This window comes from Panthera tigris, chromosome C2 (assembly GCF_018350195.1).
Source record: "Panthera tigris isolate Pti1 chromosome C2, P.tigris_Pti1_mat1.1, whole genome shotgun sequence".
Lineage (NCBI taxonomy): Eukaryota > Metazoa > Chordata > Mammalia > Carnivora > Felidae > Panthera > Panthera tigris.
In genome coordinates, this window is record NC_056668.1 from 24,008,157 (window position 1) to 24,029,453 (window position 21,297).

A 21,297-nucleotide genomic window follows, 5' to 3' on the forward strand; every position below is an offset into this window, starting at 1 on the left:
TAGTTTAAAAACTTAGAAAGTGCTAAACCAAATAATATAGCATGAATGGGACAACAAAGAGAAGAGCAAAAAGTAATAGCAACCATAAAGAAAAAGTTTTAAGCAGGTTTTTGAAAAAAAACAATACGAGGTGGAAACCTCAGTTAAGAGAGTTCAGCATAAAATTGAAAACATACTTAATAATGTCAGGAATAAAAAAAAGGAGACAAATTATAAATGAGAAAGAGATTAAAGCAGTATATTTACTTTGTCCCAGCATTCCAAAATATAAATTTTTAATTTTGTGGAAAACACTAATTACCAAATTGACTACATTTTAAAAAATGTTTGAAAAAATGAAGGAATATTAAACATAAAAACCCTAATTTTCCCACAGTAAAGACACAATAAGTGTACTACCCCAAAATGATTTAAGCATTGAGTTTTAGCAACTCTTAATGAAGCACGTAAAGTCTTATACAGTCTTTCTTATCAAATGGAAGAGGGTAATCTACTGTAGCATTCACTTCAGTAATACATAAGGACTCAAAAAACATAATTTAAACCTACTTTGTTGAAATGAAAATATAAATATCTTAAATATCCCCTAATGAATCCAGATGCTTAAGTTATTTGTGTATATTATATACAAATTCTACATGTGTGCATGTATGTGTGTGTGTGCTTGTGCCACATTATCTCTCTATCCTTAGGATTACCCCAAAAAAGCCATGAAATTTTATCATCAGAACACTGATTAACATAATTCACTGCATAAGTTACAGGAGAAAATAATTATGATCTCAACAGATACAAAAATGAATGTGATATTCTAATCTATAATAATTTAGGTAACTTTCATTAGAGTAAAGCATTTTTGTAATGAATATGTAATAAATCCTAGAAAAAATCCTAGAAAAATGTTAGGAGGATACCCTTTATAAGGATGTACCCTTTATAAGGCTACTATGTGGTAGTATATGCAAAAGTATAACATGGTCCGTAGGCAGTGGAAAAGAAAAGTAATAAAAGGTAAAATGATTCAAAGGAATGAAATAAAATCACTCTTGGCAAATGTTAAAGTGCACATGGGTAACTCTTGGAGCCTCTACAGAAAACATTTAAAGTAGGATATGAACATTATGAGACCAATATGTAAAGTTAAAAAAAAAAAAAAGCAAAAAACATGCTGCATTCATTTTGTGGAGGCACTTTGTGCTGTGCTTTCTGTTGTGGCTTGGCACCACCATCACCCTACTGAACCCTGGGAACTACACTTCCCAGAATAACCTTCCCCTTATGTGTCAAGTTCAAGTGCACCAATGAGAGGCGTCCACAGATTCAGAAGCTGGAAATGAAGAGGCAACCGGCAGTTTTAGATTGCCAAGAGGTCAATTGTTGACGACTACCACAGGACCAGCAAGCAGCTCAGGCTTCCCCTTCTAGGTCTTTCCCACGACTGGCAACTCTCCCCCTCCATGTTTATTCCAGGGCTTCAGTTTAACTCTGATAATGATTTTTTTTAAATTTATTTTTTTTTATTATTTGTTAAAGTTTATTTATTATTTTGAGACTGAGATAGAGTGTGCATGCTGGTATAAGCAGGGGAGGAGCAGAGAAAGAGCAAGAGAGAGAATCCCAAGCAGGCTCCTTTGTGCTATCAGTGCAGAGCCTGATGCAGGGCTCAATCTCATGAACCATGGGATCATGACCTGAGCCGAAATCAAGAGTTGAACACTTAACTGGCTAAGCCACCCAGGCACCCCAATAATGACTGTTTTTTAAAGGCTACTTTTTTAGAGCAGTTTTAGGTTGACAGCGAAATTGAGAGGGATGAACATAGAATGGCTTTTTCACAGATTCTCCGACTTTAGCTCTTCCCACCCTGCTGCCCTGTTTTCTACATTAAACCCCATAGCATTTCACCTATTACTGATTCTATTTTTTCTGATTGATACACATACATACATACATAATGACATTATAAATAAATGGTCTGGAAAGATAAATACTATCATCAAGATACTGGTTATTTCAAGGCAAAGGGGCAGAGAATGGAATTAGCAAGGGATATAGTGGCAAATTCCAACTGTATCACTTTTATTAGGAAATAATCTGAGGAAGGTATAGTCAATGAACTAACACTTGTTCAAGCTGGATTATATTAGGCAAATCAATGTGTGTTAAAAACATTAAAAGTTTTATGCATTATTCCAGATTTTTAACATATTTCCCTAAATAAAAAAATGTAAACTGTTTTTTTTACCTGAGATGCTTTCCAATATTTCTTTTCAAGTCATCAGATTTCTTGTTTAACATACTCAATTATGGCCAGAAAAGTATAATTATATTTATGAATATGACTGATATAAAACACTAAAATTATCATCATCTGGGCTGACATTAGGTGTCTAGACACTTTGCCGTTAAAATGATATATTATTAGTTTCAGAGGATTCCATGAATGAACTTGATTTCCATTTCAAATTCAAATTTTTAGTCAACCATAACATCTTACAGCAATGTTTGCTATATCATCTCTTTGAAGTGTTATTTTAAAACTATCTTTGAGGAAACTTGAAATTTGAGTCTTAGTTCTGAGAGAGATTGAGTGCATCCTCAATCCCTCTCCCAAATGGGTATCACTAGGTTCCCTCACCATGCTCACTTTACAGTGCAGACGAAATGAGAAACCTGTTCGAATGCTGAGCTGGCCTAATTATGCTACAGCTGTCTAATAAACTCTTCACAAAAGAAGGGACGTGAACATTAGTTTAACAAAGTTCATTTAGGGGCAGCTGGCTGGCTCACTGGGTACAGTAAGCAACTCCCGATCTTGGGGTTGTGAGTTTAAGCCCCATAATGGGCATGTACCTTGTACTTCATACCTTCATTTAGAATTTTCAAAAAAGGATAAAACATTGTTATGAGTCTTATCACTATTATGGTTTTATTGAGACTAGAAGTATTAATACAGAGTGAGGGCATCAAAAAAAATTGAAACCTATGCATACTATGGTAGTCTTGCTCTGAACCCTGGTAATACCCCTACCCACACACTGCCATTTCCTCTGTTGCTAATAATTGGCCTCTGTATCTTAGGTATGTCCCCTGTGGGGAAATAGGTTGAAGAATTCCTTATAGTTACATAAATGGGTTAAAAAAAAAAGCTTAGGGCGGAAAGCCACTGCTATAGGGCGGGGAAAGCACCCGAGGTTAGCGAGATACTATAATGGCATCACGAGTAACTTTTTATATCATCTGCAGGAAATTACTTTCCATCTGGCGCCAATATACTTTGATCACAACTTCGAACTCCACTTGCCCCCCCCCCACTCCCGACCCCCTTTGCTTCTTACACAAGTTAGTGATTACTATCTGATAGTTTTCTGCACGTTCACCATGTGTGTAAGATCGTGAGAGCTCAATACGAAGACGAAACTCCTGTTCGGGGCTCTTGTCTCCTACCAGACATTAGTCTCTCTCGTTTTCACTTCTGCACCCGCTCTCTTGCTGGATAAAAGAGAACTCCAGACTCACAGTCTGCGACAGTCCCCCAAAGAACCCTATGTATTATTTTGTTACCTAAAGTTGTAAATAAACTTTATCTCATTTTTAAATGCTTCCAGATGAAAGACTTGAAAGACCATGAGAGCAGTTCAAGAGTCTCAGTCATTAGCCACATATTAACCCCATCCTGTGAACCACATGTAAAGCTGTGTACACAATCATACTTCATGTGAGCACGGCAGGATAACTCAAAGCTATTCTTAGATTTACTTTCATACCTACCTTGAAGAACTGCAAATAGAACTTGCTTTCTCTGGTGTTTTGAGATTAGGACACAAATTATCTTCCTCTCTCCAGAAATTCTGCTTCTTCTTCTTCTTCTTCTTCTTCTTCTTCTTCTTCTTCTTCTTCTGACAATTGTCAAAATGGGAGAATGGGATCTATCTTTTTGTCCCTAAGAGAATCTGAGAATTGCATTCTGACCCCTTCAATCCCTTACCCTCTTCCCCCACTCAAGGTATTAAGAGTCAGTGAACTGGCCTCAGACTACTAACGTTTTCCTGAGTCATTCAAAATTTCAAACAACTTGGATGATACTCCATATGCAGCTACCTTATGGAAAGTCTCACTTCATGGCCTGACTATTGGAGGTGATAGAGCCATTCAAAGGAAAATCTTATGGTTGAAGAGAAGAAAAACTAAGAATTTTGCTTCTTTAGGACATGAATAGGATTAAAAAGAATCTTGAAAAGAGCTGAAAGTGATTATGTAGAAATACTACTCTGAAGTGAGGGGAAAAAAAAGAATTGAGCATCTAGTAAATAAGATCTGGTCTCTGAGTATAAGTGACCACAGGGAGTTGGAATATGCTGAGAATGTCCTAATTGTTCCTGTATCATAGTGCAAAGCACATAGTATTAGACATTTTATGGATTTAGTCATTTATAAAAAATTATCTTATGTCTATGGTGCCCCTATCACTGTGTTGGAGTAGGAGCCCATTGAAAAAGCTTTGAAACAGTATATATACACAGCAAAAAATAAGCAAATATGCCTCCAACGCAATACGACAGTGTGTAAATGGATTGTGCATAAAGAGAAATTAGCAAAGTTCCATTTAATCTTAGAATTATAATGAAAAACTCAGTGTATTGCTTCTTCAGTTTATGATTTAATTTGAATATCATATGGAAGAAGCTACTGAATACATTTGCTAGGTTGATTTCACTTATCATCCTGGTAACTTTTAGACTGATGGATGTGTAGGATGTCTGGACAATCAGGAACAGGGGGAACTAGTAACAAAGCAGGAGTCAACTGCTCAGAATAAAATGAAAAAAGCCAAATTCTCTACTTTATAACTTGTTAATAGTGTTTGTTTTGTTTTTTTTTTTTTAAACTGTAGCACTAACTCTTCATTCTATGGAGATAAAAGATTCTCACAGTGTCTGACTTAACAATTTGCAAGACTTTTTATTCTCGGACTTATTCATTAGCATATTGTGTGAAACAATTTGTGACAATTAACTTCTGTAATAAATGTCTCCAGTAGGAATAATCATTCCTTTCTTCCTACTCATTCACTAAATGGGTGACTGCTGTAGGTCAGAAAGAAACATTATCTCCTATTTTGTAAGAAACCTACAATTTCTTTCCCTTACGAGTCACTTACTGCTACTCTTACATTCTTACAAGGAATATTACAACTCTTGCTGGTTCTGCACTAAGACTGTTGCAGCTACTATTACTACTATTGTTGTTACTTTATTTCCTGAGTGAAGAGATGGGATTGCTCACACAGATGATTATTTGTTGTGCCTTTGGTTTTATTTATTTTATGTTTTTTAGAAATTGTATAATCTGCCAACCTTACTTCTGTTTTGTTTGCCTTTGTGGAGGAGCAGGTTAAGACCACTCAGTGGTTGTCTCTCTCCATTTAGTGTCCTGAGCAGTGGGATCCGCAGACCAGTCCTCAGGGGCAGGCTGAGGGCTCCAGGCTTCAGGAGGGAACTGATGCATAGGCACAGAGTGCACCTGCACGCCTTCACACCAGTCTCTGATTTTAGGTTAAGTAGCAGTGAACTCAGGAGCTGGAGCAGTCCATTCAACCCTGAAATCCCTCTTTTTCAGCATCAGCCTGGTCTTCCTTTTCAAACGCTTCAAGATTTCTGTAGAAGTAGAAATCAGGCCTCACTTCCCATGGGTTCCCGGGAAATGTTGCCACGCATGTGCCAAACTTCCCGAGCCAGCATCCACTGCATCAGACCCACTTAGTAAGCTCTCTTGTTGTTGCAAGTGATGTCAGTGTCCACACAGTGCAGAAGAGTCTGTTACACAGAGTGACAGTAGGTAGGTTAACATAAGATGTCTCTATGAGATGCTGGTGGTCAGCCCTGGGATCAGTAACCATCAGAAGTCTGGGCTCCTGCCTGGATCTGGTTAGTGAAGGTTCCAGGAGTGAAGCCACCAGCAACATGAGTGGCTCCAGTGGCAGTGGCAAACTTTGGCATAGCTCAGTAGCCAGTGTTCCTGGATGATATGACACTGACATCCAGGTTTTCAGTGGCAACAATAGCACAAGCTGCCAGCAGAAGCTTCTCCCAGGTTCTCTTCAGAAGGATATAGCTGCCATCACTTTTCCTTTTGTAGCTGTACTGTTTCCATTTGGAAGTCAAAGTTGGTGCCACCTAAGTAGGTTCCTGCTGCAAGGAATTTGAGGACAGACTCCTCCTTCATTTGCAAGAGATTGAGGGCTCCAGACATTATGAGAGTTTACCTTTAAGTTACAGTGGGCATGTAGAACAACACGGTATGCAGAAAGGCTACTTTAGTTTGTTTTAAAAGCAACAATATAAATGTTTCTAGTAATGTGTACTGTCAAGTTCCTTCTCTTTGAGACTCACCAATGGTCGGGACGCATGAACTATGAGCCTTTGTTAGACTGCTTCAGAAAATAAGTCAGAAAAAGAAGGGTCTCAGGCTTCTTGTCAGAAACAAATCATTATAGAATATGGAGAGATGATTTGGTCTCTCAGGGCTAACTATCAGAGAGGCAACACAGCTCTTCTAACATACTTTCCTCCTTGCGAAACCTCCCACCATCTCCTTTCTGTGTGTGTGTGTGTGTGTGTGTGTGTGTGTCTTTCTACATACACATTATAAATAATATGGTATATATGTTTAAATTACATATATAATATTTTCAGAAACCAATACACAATGTACGTAATCTCACTGAGTTTTACTTTGTAAACTGATTGACTAACACCTTGACATTCAAAAAGTATTTTTTGTATTGGTTCAGAGCTACATACTCTGAGGCCTAAATAGATAATTAGTACTTATCCCCTAGTATCAGCCTTAATATACTTAAAACACTTCCAATTTGGGGGTTTTTTGAAATATGTAAGGCACTAATATACTTATAAATCTTCTGTATTTTCCCTCATTTGTAATCTCTTTGTATATGTCACATCCTGTTACTTGGGCTTCCAACTAACATTTTTGTTTTCTTAGATCTAAGATAAGTTGTGAAAATCACAGAGTAGGTACCAAGGAATTGTAAATATAACAGGCTTTTTTAGACAAAGGAAATAAAATGGCTGACAAAGTTTAAAGCTGTGGGTAAAGCTCAGAGTCACTAATGGGGTAAAAGAGTCTGTGAGGTTAACTTGAGCTTATTCTGAAGGATGGACGACTGTGCATGCCCAGCTGTGAACTTTGAGTTTTAACCTGCAAAAATGAGCAGCCATACGATGATTTTAAGTTTCTGAGTAGGATGACTATGATATTTGAGTTATAGGAAGATAATTCTGAATGCCAAATAGACTACAGAAGTGTTGTCAAAATAACTTGAAAGAGAAAAATGGTGGCTTGAAATAAATGGTTTGATATGGATGTTAGACAAAGAATGATTAAAATTTTCGTGTACTCATTGTCTTACTCTAGGTTCCACAGAACACAGAGCCTGAGGTAAAAGCTATGTGCTACTACTTTATGAGGTAGTACAATACTAGGGTGCTGGGTTGAGGGAAAAGGAGAACAAGGTAGGAAGGAAGAAGAGCCAGTAAGAGAGTAAAAGGTTGTATGATGGTGATGACAGAGACTAGGTGAAGGAAAAAGAAATTCATATGCAGATCAAGTATGGATTCCAGTGGCTATGCACTGCTGCCCTTTCTGGGGGGAGGGTGGGAAGGTGTTTGAAATAGGTGACATGACACTAAGTACATAACCAGTCCTTTTGAAGGATGATGATATTCTAAGATCTGTCACTGGTGTCGACTACTGGCAGGTTAATTGTATGGCAGTAGCAGTTACAGTTAGCTAGTTCAGTTAGCTAGTTAGCTTGCACCGACAAGTCCAAGTGCATTTATTATGGCACCCATGCACTGATCCATTTTTCACATGATTGTGGTGTCCGTGGACCATTGCCCAAACTTGGGTGGGATAAGAAGAAGGCTTATTGAAAGTCACAGTGTTAGTCACTTTTATATGAATTACATAAAAAATAAAGATCCACATGCCTTTGCTCACTGCTATGGGTCTATCCATATGTCTTTCCCCAGAACTCTGACTTTTTACCTTCTAAGTTTTTTTTCCCCCTTCCCAAATCGAGATAAATCAATCAGACCTTTACCTCTGTCCTGGAGGTCATGTATACTCATTCTTCTGGCCACTTCTCATCCCTAGAAAGTGATGACTAAGTGACCGCACACGGTTTTGCTTACTGAAACGATGTCCTTTGTAACTGCACTTTAGTATTTCCCCTTTGTAGGGCTATAATGAGGCATCAGTTCCTTCTCACCTAACACAAACATATTGCAATAATCCATCTGTGAGTGGGTTGAAATTCATCCTACTTTATCAGTTATAGACAACATCCATGAATTCCTAAGTATAAGCTGAAAGTCATTTGTATAAAGAGATAAGTGACATAGGCATCAGAATTACATGTTCATGTAATTTAAATATGCACTTGATCTGCTTGGTACAAACCTCGACTGTGATGTTCCAATTTCACATGGATCCTTCCTATTCTGCTTGACAATATGCCAAGATGATATGGTAAAACATCCCTCAAAATGGACAGTTCCAATAATACAGCCACTTGGTGTTCCTAGCAAAGAATATTTCTTACTAGGACCATAGCACCCCCTCAATTCATTCCTTAAGCGATTGATGAGGGTATTATCTATGCTATTCTGAAAATTATAGACTCGTAGTGGGTTCTTAGCTCATAAGTGTTAAATCTATTTTACCTTCCCATATTCTCAGAGTCTTCTGATTTCATCCTTACCACTATGTAAGGAAGTAACAACATTTATTCCTAATTTAAGATAATTGAGTGGAGGATTTAAACAGTCAATTTAATAGGTTATTAGGATATTTTAGGAGTCCTTATAATGGATATAAATTCCCCAAGGTAAGTAAATTGTCTCCTATTAAAACCTATTTCCCAACCCTTGGATGTCTCCTATTAAAATATAGTTCCTGGGGTGTCTGGGTGGTTCAGCTGGTTAAGTGTGGAACTTTTGATCTTGGCTCAGGTCGTGATCTCACAGTTCCTAGGTTCAAGCCTCATGTTAGGCTCCATGATGAGTGTGGAGCCTACTTGGAATTCTCTTTCCCTCTCTCTCTGCCCCTCTCCTGCTCGTGCTCTTTCTCTCTCTCTCAAAAATAAATATAAATAAACAAAAACAAAAACAAAAAACCCCACCATATTTCCCAACCCTCAAGATCTATGTTGACAGGTCATGGCCAGCAGACATTAGCTGGGTTCTATACTTCCTTTAATGTATAAGCTATTTCCTTTTAGAACAGAGATTTTACTTTTTTTTGGTTTGTGCTTAATCCTGAACTTGTAATTGTCTTAGAAGCAATGAGGGAAGTAAGGAAGGTTCTTTTATGGAAACAAGCTCCATCTCTGTGTCTGATTCAAGTGGGTCATTTCAATTTCACCACTCAAGGAAGGGACTGCCTTTCTCTAACAAGGGGGAAGGAGGCAGGCAGCTTCTGCTGAAATAATGAATTCAGTGGAATTTAGGAATTCAAATTTAGCAGACTTGTCGATCCATATTCCCCATCACAGATTTCAGAGTTCTACTCTTGTCCTATGAGAGTCCTGACATTGACAAATGAGATTTGTTAATTATATCATATAATCTAACTCCCTTACAATTAGGTTCTACCTTGAGATTGCAGCTCCTGAAGAATTTTATAGAAGTTACTAATAGTATGCCATGAGATATCACTTGATGCCCAGGTATTAGAGGAATTAGCTGTTGAGCAACCTGTCATTGTCCCATACAGCCCTAAAATGACAAACACCACACATTAATGCCTTAGTTTCCACCTGTACCTCATCAAATCATCACTGTCTTGATTGGTAGTTTCTGGCTTCTGTTGAGATGGCCAATTAATACCCTTATCAAATTTGGCCACATCTTTCATGTTCTCTCCTAAACAAGATTTTTTTTCTCCTTTCAATATGGATAGGCTAAGAACTTCTGAAATTTTTAAGTTCTGCTTTTTTATTAAGAATTCCATCCTAAAATCATTTTTCTTGTCACATTCTACTATAAGCATTCAAGAGAAACCAGCTGCTCCTTCAACACTTTGCTTAGATATTGCCTTCACCAAATATCTAATTTCATCACTCTCAAGGTCAACCTTCCACAAGACACTAGGACAGGAACACAATTCAGCGAAACTCTGCCATTTTATAACAAAGAATCACCTTCTCTCCAATGTCCAATAACATGTTACTCATTTCTGTTTGTAACCTCATCAGAATGGCCTATACCATCCATATTTCTACCAACATTCTGTTCACAACCACTTAGGTATATACTCTAAGATGATTGAGGATTTCTCCATAGCTCTCCTTTTTTCCTTTGCATTCTCACCAGAATTGCTTTTAATGCTTTTAATGCCTATAGCATTAGTAGTTTAAGTAAAAATGGGCTTTTCCCCCTTCATTATCTAGAATGATATAATATTCAGGAACAGGAACACAATTCAGCGAAACTCTGCCATTTTATAACAAAGAATCACCTTCTCTCCAATGTCCAATAACATGTTACTCATTTCTGTTTGTAACCTCATCAGAATGGCCTATACCATCCATATTTCTACCAACATTCTGTTCACAACCACTTAGGTATATACTCTAAGATGATTGAGGATTTCTCCATAGCTCTCCTTTTTTCCTTTGCATTCTCACCAGAATTGCTTTTAATGGTCCTTTCACAGAAATCTTGTCTTACTCTAGCATGTAACTCCAAAGTCTTCTAGCCTTTACCTATTTACTAAGTTCTAAAACCACTTGCACTTTTTTAGCTATATGTTGCAGCAGCACTCTGCTTCTCAAGACTAATGTCTATACTTGTTAGGGTTTTCCAGAGAAACAGAATCATTGGGATATATAAAGAGATACAAGAGAAAATGTATTACAGGAATTGACACATGAAATTATGGAGGCCTAGATATGCCACAACATGTCATCTATGAGCTAGAGAACAAGAAAAACCTTTGGTATAATTCAGTTCAAGCCTGAAGGTATAAGAACCAGAAACTCCAATGTCTAAGGGTAGGAGAAGGATGATGTCCCAGCACAAGGCAAGAAAAAGAGAATTTGCCCTTCCTTCACATTTTTATTCAATTCAGGCACTCAGCAGATTGGATGATGCCTACTACATTGGTGGAGTGATTTTCATTACTCAGTCTACTGATTCAAATGCTAATCTCTTTCAGAAACACCCTCACAAACACATCCAGATAACGTTTTACCAGCTATCTCGGCATCCTTTGGCCGAGTCACATAGGATTAAAGAACAGGACTGAATGCCTTCTACTACCATCAGTTTACTTTGCTTTGTTCACAACTATTTTCAACATTATCAGGTGCAAGCATAGGCACTGTTTCCCCTTTCCTCATTCAATTCCTACCATTGGTTTTGGCTTCAGCTCTTTTTTTCCATCTCACTTTTTTTCTTCACACTTTGCCTGATAATGAGAATTAAACCAGAGAGTAAGTGATTTGTCTATACCTGTATAGAAAATGTCTGAACTAGGAGTAGATCTCAAGCCACCTGAGTCTCTCCCCACTCAGAGTGTGGTAATATTACCAAGATTATTGGAAAGGTCATATTATTGCATAGGTCATGCTGACAAGTACGAATATCTGTTTCAACACAGATACAATGCCTATAGCATTAGTAGTTTAAGTAAAAATGGGCTTTTTCCCCTTATCTAGAATGATATAATATGCATAGAGTATACACATACATTTAAATTATATTATTATTATTATTATTATAAAGAATCAGGAAAAATACCTATTTTTCTGATTTTCCTTCTTCTAACTAATAGAATACACATGTGCACAGTAGGCAACCAGATGTTCCAAATAAATTTTGCCTTGTTTTTGATTATATAGACATACATATGCCTGTGTGTGTTTATTATAAACACATTACTTGTTACTGAATTATTTAGTATCTATGTACTGCTATTGTCAAGTCTTTAAATAATCCTCATTTTCCCTTTTTTCTTTGACTCATGGCTAAATTTAGAACCATAGCATTTGCTTATTGTTGAAGTACTGATTGAAACAGAAGGTAACTGTATTCCCAAATATGTATGTATGTATGCATACATACATATATATATATATATGAGAAAGACTGAAATAGCACTGAGGAAAAATTACGGCAGTATAGATTGTGTAGTGAGATCATCAGAAATATTTACATGTTTCACAAGGACTGTATTCTTTGGTATCATGATTTAAAGTATACACAGAAAATAAGAGAAATTGAAATTTGTCCTGAGTAAAGGACCATCTTAGCTCCTTGATCCATATAAGTTTGATGAACTCTGCATTCCTAGGGAAGAGCAACAGTCATGCTGAGGGCAGAGAGATATCTATAAATGAGACCCTGATATGCCTTATGTGATTCTAATACACTCATCTCCTTCAGTGCTTTTACACATATCCATCCAGAGGAATTAAGCAAGAAATATTTCTCTGGAAATTTGTTTTAAATCATTTTCCAAAATAAAAATAATTTAAAATTTCAGGTACTTAAAAATTTAAGTAGAATTTGTGCAGAAATCTACATTTTTGTCTATAGTATTCGATTAGAATACAAACTAAATAAAAATGTTTACAGTTGTTTTACTAACTGTATCAAATACTAAAGCCTATACTGCACATATATATCTATGCATGCTTCCATCTGTGCTCCCAGGTACTTCATTTCATAAATCAACCTTCCTTACCTTTTCTAACAGTCTGAAACTGTTATGTAGAATGGAATGAGTTATAATATCATACTTTCTAGTATTCATAACTTAATTTTAAAAAGTCATTTAGCAGAAAAAAATATGAATTAAATATTTCTAATATTAAAGATAATGCTAAATTTATCATGAATTATGTCTAAATAAATGTTATATTTAAAGAAAGAATATGATTTCTTTTAAAAAAAAATTTAGGTTTATTTATTTGGAGACAGAGAGTGTGCACAAGTGGGGTATGGACAGAGAGAGAGGAGAGAGAAAATCCCAAGCAGGTTCCATCCACACTGTCAGTGCAGAGCCCAATGTGGGGGCTCAAACTCATGAATCGTGAGATTGTGATCTGAGCCCAAACAGAGTAGGACGCTTAACTGACTGAGCCACTCAGACACCCTGTAAAGACAGAAGATGGTTTCTGAACATCCTATATAGTTGTTCTTAAATCTTAAACATCCCATAACTTAACTCTTGGCCTTTCAAAAGACCCAGGTAATCTTCCTTACCTTAGTATTTTTGCTTGTACATTTATTTTTGGTGCTCATTTGAACTCCTTCATACCTGTAATTGATTCTGGAGGGCTTGGGGGAGAATTACACTTAAAATAATATTGCTTAGGGAAAAATCACAACTTTATAAAACTGATTCCAATAATTTCCTTCTCTTTCTTTTATGGAGAAATCCAGAAAGAAGTTCCCACAAAGCTGCAAATTTGATGAGTTGTTAAACTGATGACTCATCAAATTAATAAAGTCAGAAAACTTCTGGGTGATAATTGAAGTACAGAGAACAAAGACTCTGTATGCAACATCCCTATAGCTGTATCTGATTTTTTGCTCTGGATCCAATCAGGAAAATATGGTACTCTTGGGAAATCCACTTTATCTACAGACTTGTAAAATTCCATTGGGTAAATTTTTATTCCAAAGAAACTAAGACAGTGTATACATTGGCTAAGCCAAGAGCACTGCTTGGGGAATTTAACTATTTTGCTCAGACTATCACTGGCCATCTGTTATTGAAGAGAGGTCTTTAGAACTTGAATTATCTAGGCAGGCTAACACTGTTGATAGAATAACTTGGCTAAATACTATGTTTTCCATGTCAATTGTCAATTTGTTAGACATACTGTATCAGGAATGAAAAACAGGTTTTTTGTTGTTTTTTTTTAATTTCTTGGTATTGATACTGCATGTTTGTAAACTTACTCAGTCACAGCAGAAAATCCTTGTTTCAAATGTGTGTGTGTGAAGATCTTGCTGTGATGGCTGAAGTTCATTTTTTTTAATAAAGCACGATTTATTTGTTCAAAAAAATTTTTTAATCACTCAGAGTTTATGGCTTCATTTGGCCCAATAATACACCTCTGAGGACCCCACATGATCTTTCCAAAAATTACCAGACATGTAAATTTGAAGTGTTACAGGCCTTTCCATGACCCCTTAGGTCCTGCCAGTGAGTCTAAAGAGAAAAATGAGAGCGTTTCTACGTGGATCTTCCCACAGTGGCTCTGTTTCTCTGGGCTGCAGTGCTGATGCAAATGACTGGGGCATTTCAGCACAGGAGCCTCTGCACAATGCCATCACATGATTGCACAGCACGAGTTCTCTTTCTGGGCCATTTTATAGAAGGCTTTAGGCTGTTCCCAGCACTTGGGATTTGGACACCAGGTCACCCAGCTTCTCCCCTTGCTCTAACAGAGACTCCATCGTGTTGTGCAGCCTGATTTTGGTCTCATCCAGCTCCATCCTGTACCTTAGTCATGGGGTTAGTTTCTCAGCAGTTCTTGTATCTACTGGGGCTGCCATCTAAGGGCTGCTTAGCGGATGGTAGCAAGAGATCCGACTGGCCACTCTATCCTGTCCACCTGCTTGGAGAATTCTTCTAGTACCTTCTCTAAAAAGGTAAGAGCCATGCAGGGTGGCAATTCACTATCTGCAATGACCACTCCTGCAAGACTGTGGTTTCACACGTAGACATGGCACAGATATTCTTGTTCTTGGACAGAAGCTCTGCTGCCTTATGCTGAGTGCTCCACAGCCCGTTGACCTGTGAGGGTCATGACTTTCTGTTCACTGGACCTCTGGAAGAAGCTGAAGGAGCACACGTCGTATGTGGCTTTGAGCAGCACCACCTTGGGCTTGCCTTTTTACAGGACACTAAGGCTGTACAGCTTCATGGTGCAGTGTTCCCCACCCCTGCCCCAGAGCCATGGGACCAGCGCCCCTGGGGACTGCCTCAGGCTGCTGATGAGTCTGACCTATTGAAAACACCACCTGAAAAATGATTTATCAAGTAATTTAAGAAAATAAACATTTGGCACAGTTTGCTCTGAACTTTAAAATGCCTCAATATTAAGCATTTTGGAGTAGATATACTTTTTTATTGTCTAATTTGCTCTGTGAATATCTGGAACTTCTAGCTCTTTTCCGTGTGATGAAAAGCATTTAAAAAAATTTCCCACAATAAAGTAATGTTAATGGTGAATGTTAGATTAGGCTAGGTAAACAACTTTTCTTTGTGAAAATCAAAAGAAGAAGTAACAGGTTATCAAAGATAAAATTTAAAATTATTGTATTATCTTCATCAACAAATCCTTGATAAAGAGTTAATTATAATGATATAAAACACTTGTTTTTAACACTTAACATGGACCAAGAAAGGAATTTAAATGTCTCATCTACATAAAGTCATTTTATCCTTGTAAAAACTATATTATTATAAATAAGTCAGGAAAAAAAAGATTATTTTAATGATTTTCCTACTTCTAATAGTACAGAGTGAGCATACATGGGGACAGCAGGCAACCAGATGCTCCATAGAAATGGGTATTTTGCCTCATTTTTCTGATTATATGCCAACATCTATCAGAGTGCTCAGGATAATAGTATTTTTGAGAAAATTAATCTGAATAAATGAATGAAAAGAACAAAAATAGAAGCGTTTTAAATATTACATTGTGACTATGCTTGAAAATACTGCTCATGTCATTTTATTTGCTGAAATGATTCTGTATAACTGCAAAGCCGCCATTGCCCACATACCTCAGGATTTTCCATATGCAGGGGCTGTCATCCCACAGTTAGCAAGAGGCAGCAGTAAGGGGAATAAATAGGAATATGAGGGTGGATGATGACATTCCATGACAAATGAGTCTGATGGTCTCATTTGTTATCATATCCAGTCATTGAAAATGTGCCAATTCTTGCTCCTCAATGAAATTTTCTTTTCTTCCTAAATTCTGATAATGGGTTTTATGCAGAATTCTATAAAATGATTCACCTAAATAGGAAAGTTTACAGCAATTTGAGTCAACATGCCAATGGAAGAAATGACACAGGTGCTTTGATCTTTTTCTTCCTTAAAAAATAAAGATTTTAATGTCATTTAAAAAGTTTTAAAGGGCATTTTTTAATGTGAAAATGCACTTTCAGTATTAAGACTTCATATTTATATGTAAATTTAAGCTCAGAGATAAATTTACAAAACTTGAATTGTTATTTGATCAAAAGGGTTTTGAAAATTAAGCTGATATAGTTCCAATATCCCTCTTCCTTTTTTTTTTTTTTTTTTAAATACGGAATGCTTCACAAATTTGGTGTCATCCTTGCACAGAACTCATGCTAATCTTCTCTGCATTTCAATTTTAGTATATGTGCTGCCAAAGCATGCACTCTATCTTCCTTTTGTGACAATACGTTCTTTTGTTTCTTTGAGATTTAATCTCATGGTGCCTGTTTGGAAACATAATATGGAAAGAAGTCTAATGAACTTATGGAACATGTTGGTTTTGGACAGGTAAAAGAATGAAATGGTCTGAAGGGCTTGTTATAAATGCATATGATAAATTAGTCTGCCAGATTTAATAACATGCTTTATCCCTTTCAATTAAAGCTACTATGTGCAGATTCAAGTACCTTTAACGTTTATTTATTTTTGAGACAGAGAGAGACAGAGCATGAATAGGGGAGGGTCAGAGAGAGGGAGACACAGAATCTGAAACAGGCTCTAGGCTCTGAGCTGTCAGCACAGAGCCTGACGCGGGGCTCGAACTCACGGACCGCGAGATCATGACCTGAGCCGAAGTCGGCCGCTTAACTGATTGAGCCACCCAGGCGCCCCTCAAGTACCTTTAAAGACTGAATGTTATGTGGATAGATGGAAAAATGATACTATCATTGGATTCCATTCTCAGTAGTATTTTGTATTTTTTCAAAAGCTAAAGCTTAACTATATTTTTACTTATAAGTTATTTTTAAGGTTTAAAACAGTGAATTTGTGGCAAAACATGTCAAATTAACCTTTAAAAAATGGAAAATATTTTATATATAAGGATACCGTTTCTTCTTCCCAATTTTATTAATTAAAAAAAAAAACTTAAATTGTTGTTCTAAAACACCAATGAGCTATTTGATTTTTATCTTGGAAAAAAATGAATGTATATAGATGGCACACATTCTTTTACTCGGTTGCATATTGAAAAAAAAAAAGATGAGAAAAATTAGTTCAACTTTTATCTCAATTTAGCAGTAAATATCAATGCAGCTTTCCCAGATGTCTATAGTTTCAATTTTTAACTACTAACATAAGAAACTGAAGTCTTATTTTATGTAATTGGCTTTCCCATGAAAACTGTAGCTACAATTGAGGAGTTTTGCCTTTATACTTGATTCAATAACAGCAACAAAAAATGATACTGCCCTAGGAAATGACACACAAGAATCATTTACATACAGGGCCTCATCTAACTTCAAGATTATTCTGTATGTGAAGTCTGCAGTAGGATTGACTCCACAGACTCTTTATTAGCCTACTTTTATCATCACACTTTTATGCCTTTAATAAGATGTTAGGTATTCTTTCTCCTTTTTTAAAGTTTGTTTGTTTATTTATTTATCTTTGAGAGAGAGAGAGAGAGAGAGAGAGAGAGAGAGAGAGAGAGAATCCCAAGCAGGCTCCATGCTCTCAGGCTCACAAACCATGAGATCATGACCTGAGTTGAAATCAAGAGTCGGATGCTTAATCAACTGAGCCACCCAGGCGCCCCTGTTCTTTTCTCCTTAAGTGAAACATATTTTACTTGATAAAGACATGTAGAAAAGTACGTGTGTGTGTGTGTGTGTGTGTGTGTGTGTGTGTGTCTATGTTGACTGATCTTTTCATAATGTGCTGTTTTACATGTTGATGGCATTGTGCTGTTATAAACTGAGCCTCACATTCATGAGACCAAAGGGCACAGCCAATGTTGATGACATCTGTCAAATTGTTATTATGGAGAATTTCCTGTAGAGTCATTGCATTATGGGTCAGAGGGGAGGTGGAGCAAGGCAGAAGCATGTGAATAGAAATACACTTGGGATATAAATCAAAGAAGAGAGTACTTCATTTTAGGTGTGACCTACAAATCTATGAAGTAAGTATAATCTTCATTCTAAAGAAAAGGAAACTAAAGTTCAGGAAGATGAAGTCATTCATTTAGAGTTCTAATGTAATATCGGAAGCAGGATTTTACGTCTCAACGTCCGATTCTATTGAAACTAACCAAACATGCAGAAAAATTTAAAAACAGACAAAACCAACAACAAAACCCTCCTTCATGTTGGCATTGCTTCTCTATCCTAGACACGTTTTCCATTTTTTCTTGATAGATGTCAAGCAACAGGTTTTTTTCCTGATATTTGTTGTCAATATAATCTCCTCCTCCAACCACTGTTCAAAATTTAAAACTATACTAATTAGCAACAGCTTGAAACATATCACAATTTGGAATTATAGAAAGGGAAGGGGATCATAGTTTGACAAACAACAATTAAAGAAAAACCATCTGGAAGAGATAAAAGTGCTGAGGAGATGATCCAATAAATGTTTCTCAATAATTTTACATGCATAAACATCCAGGAGATAGGAAGATGAATATAGATATTGTAAAATAATTATTTTAGATATCCATTCTCTGGTTCTCTTAAAGCTAGACTCTTCCTTATACTTTTATAAGGAAAATACATAATCATAAACTATAGTCAGATATAAACTTCAGTATCTCTGCTAAAAAGAAGTATGTTAATTAAGAAAAATATAACAAAGTCATTTCAGAAAACATGTATTTGATGGTAATAGCTTAAGAATTTAACATGCTTATGTGTGTTCCCTTGTCACTTCACTCTACAGCATGACGGCACAGAAAGGATCTGGAGGCTTGCCACTGGAGAAAGGAAAGGTGGCAAACCTATAAATTACTCTTAATTATCAAAAATAGAATGCATAAAGTGACTTTCACACTCTTGAGTATAAAACACATCAAAAGTTACCATTAGACATCCTCTTGCAGCTATAATTCACTTACTTGGTTTTACAGAGTTCTCAGTGTGCCTGATTTCCTTGGTCTACCTGTTTCTCTCTCCCTGCCACTCATTATCCCTATTATTCCTCTCCCATTGACTCTTCAGTTGGCACATTTCCATACTCCCCATTATGCTTACAAATAATCTCATTAAAAGAGTACAGCTCACCAAAGAGCACCTGTTACATCAAGGGTAGAACTGACATTAGACTCACTTCACCATGGGCAGTATTCAAGTGTTTTACTGGAAATATACCCTCACATCTGGTTGCTACTCAGTGGTTAAGTACATAGCCACATTATTGAGATCAATTATTACCTGCCTGAGCTAGAAAACAGTTTACAACATGATGAAAGGGTGAAAAGAATAGTGCTCAGTGAAGCGATCATTGACTGAAATATCAAGTACCTCTCGTGTCAAAGTGCTAACAACGTATAATCTAACAGCAATAGTGTTTCAAGATCATACCCCATTACCTAGGGGTATTTATTCAGCATAATATCAAAGACATGTGTAATCTTTGTGACTACAGAGACCATAAAGGCCCAGGTAGCAGCATAACCAAGAAATTAAAAGATGATAAATAGTCCATGATTAAATTTTCATTTCCCATTCTTGATTCTGTTTACTATTCCATTTTGATCGATTTTTTTCCCCACACACTTTTGAGTATCAGAGGAAACTGGATACACTTGTAAAATGATGGTTTTAGTTTGAAATGAAGAACACACCCACCAAAAATCTTGGTTGAACAACAGCTAAATATCAAAGAAAAGGACACACACACCTCCTCACTCAAGTACCTCCTGCCAAGAGAACCAGGGCTTCCCGCCTGCTTACATAACGGGCCGGCAAGTCATGCACACGCACTTCTGAAGAGTGGCTGGTAGTGAAGGGAAAGCAGCAGGGGCAGAGGGGCTGGTGCGGAGGATTCTTGGTAGAACGTGAACTGTACAAAAGGGTCAAGAGAACAGCTGTTAGCCCAACACAGGACCAAATTAGTGGCATGGGATATGCCTTTACAGGACTGAGTTGGTGGCAGAAGGCAGAATGCAAGTTCTGGCAAACTAATTTTATTTTTGTTTGCATAGTACATTTGTAAAATTGCATAAAAGTAAATTTTATTTCACAGTTTTTAAAATTTTAAAATTTTATTTTACAGAGAATTGCCTGCTTTCTATATTGAATTTGGTTTCCTTGCTCAAGAACAGAATACACCTCTTGATTAAACCTTTACTTTCAAAGTCAAGGTAACTTTTTTCACAGTCTGAATGTCACTTGAGCCTTAAAATACAATGATTTTCCTTTCCAGAAGAAACAGTGACATAGTGGTGAAACTATTCCAGCACTTAAATATGCTACAAAAGCCAACATACTAAACCAAACTAGCAATCCCTTTCTCAATCACTTAAGTGGAGAGATAAATGATTCTTTTTCACAAACACATCTGCTTATCTTAAGGGAGTCTAGAAATTAGATCACTACCTTAAGCAACATTTAAGAGCATTCCTATGTCTCATGAATCAGGAAATGTTAACTTATAGGCATCTTCTTTACAGTAAATCAGAGCAAATGATTTTCAAGGGAAATTTGTAAAGTATAATTCTAAAACTTATTTGTAAAAATAATGTGAAGGTGAATCAAAAACTAAATATAAGTGAGTTTTAAAAGAAGATTAAGTCCTTTAGTTTCTGTGATCCATGAATAATTTTTAAAACAAAATTTCTTATAATATTTAAATAATATATAATGCATTAAAAATAATGCTTTACTGGGGCGGCTCAGTCAGTTAAGCGCCCGACTTCAGCTCAGATCATGATCTCATGATTTGTGAGGTCAAGCTCCGTGTTGCGCTCTGTGCTGACAGCTTGGAGCCTGGAGCCTGCTTTGGATTCTGTGTCTCCCTCTCTCTCTGCCCCTTCCCTATTCATGCTCTGTCTCTCAAAAGTAAACATTGAAAAAATATTTTTTTAATTAATGCATATACTACATCTACATATACTACTATAATACTAGTATATAATCATATACTACATCTAAATAGAATCATATGTACAAAAACTTTACAGACACAGCACAATATTCAACATGAGAAAATAATATTTTGATGAAAAACAATGATGCTCTCCTTTCTGTATCCAAAATTTTCTAACTTTGGATAAGGGATATT

At 36.5% G+C, this 21,297-nt stretch overlaps 1 long non-coding RNA gene and 2 pseudogenes across 1 annotated transcript in view; all 3 read right to left on the reverse strand.

Moving 5' to 3' along the window:
• The window catches only part of LOC122230509, a 106,989-nt gene that overhangs the window by 61,110 nt on the left and 24,582 nt on the right, over positions 1-21,297 (reverse strand). The gene's annotated exons all lie outside the window — the stretch shown is intronic.
• On the reverse strand, positions 14,369-14,965 carry LOC102957070 (annotated as a pseudogene).
• Positions 16,358-16,456, reverse strand: LOC122230826 (annotated as a pseudogene).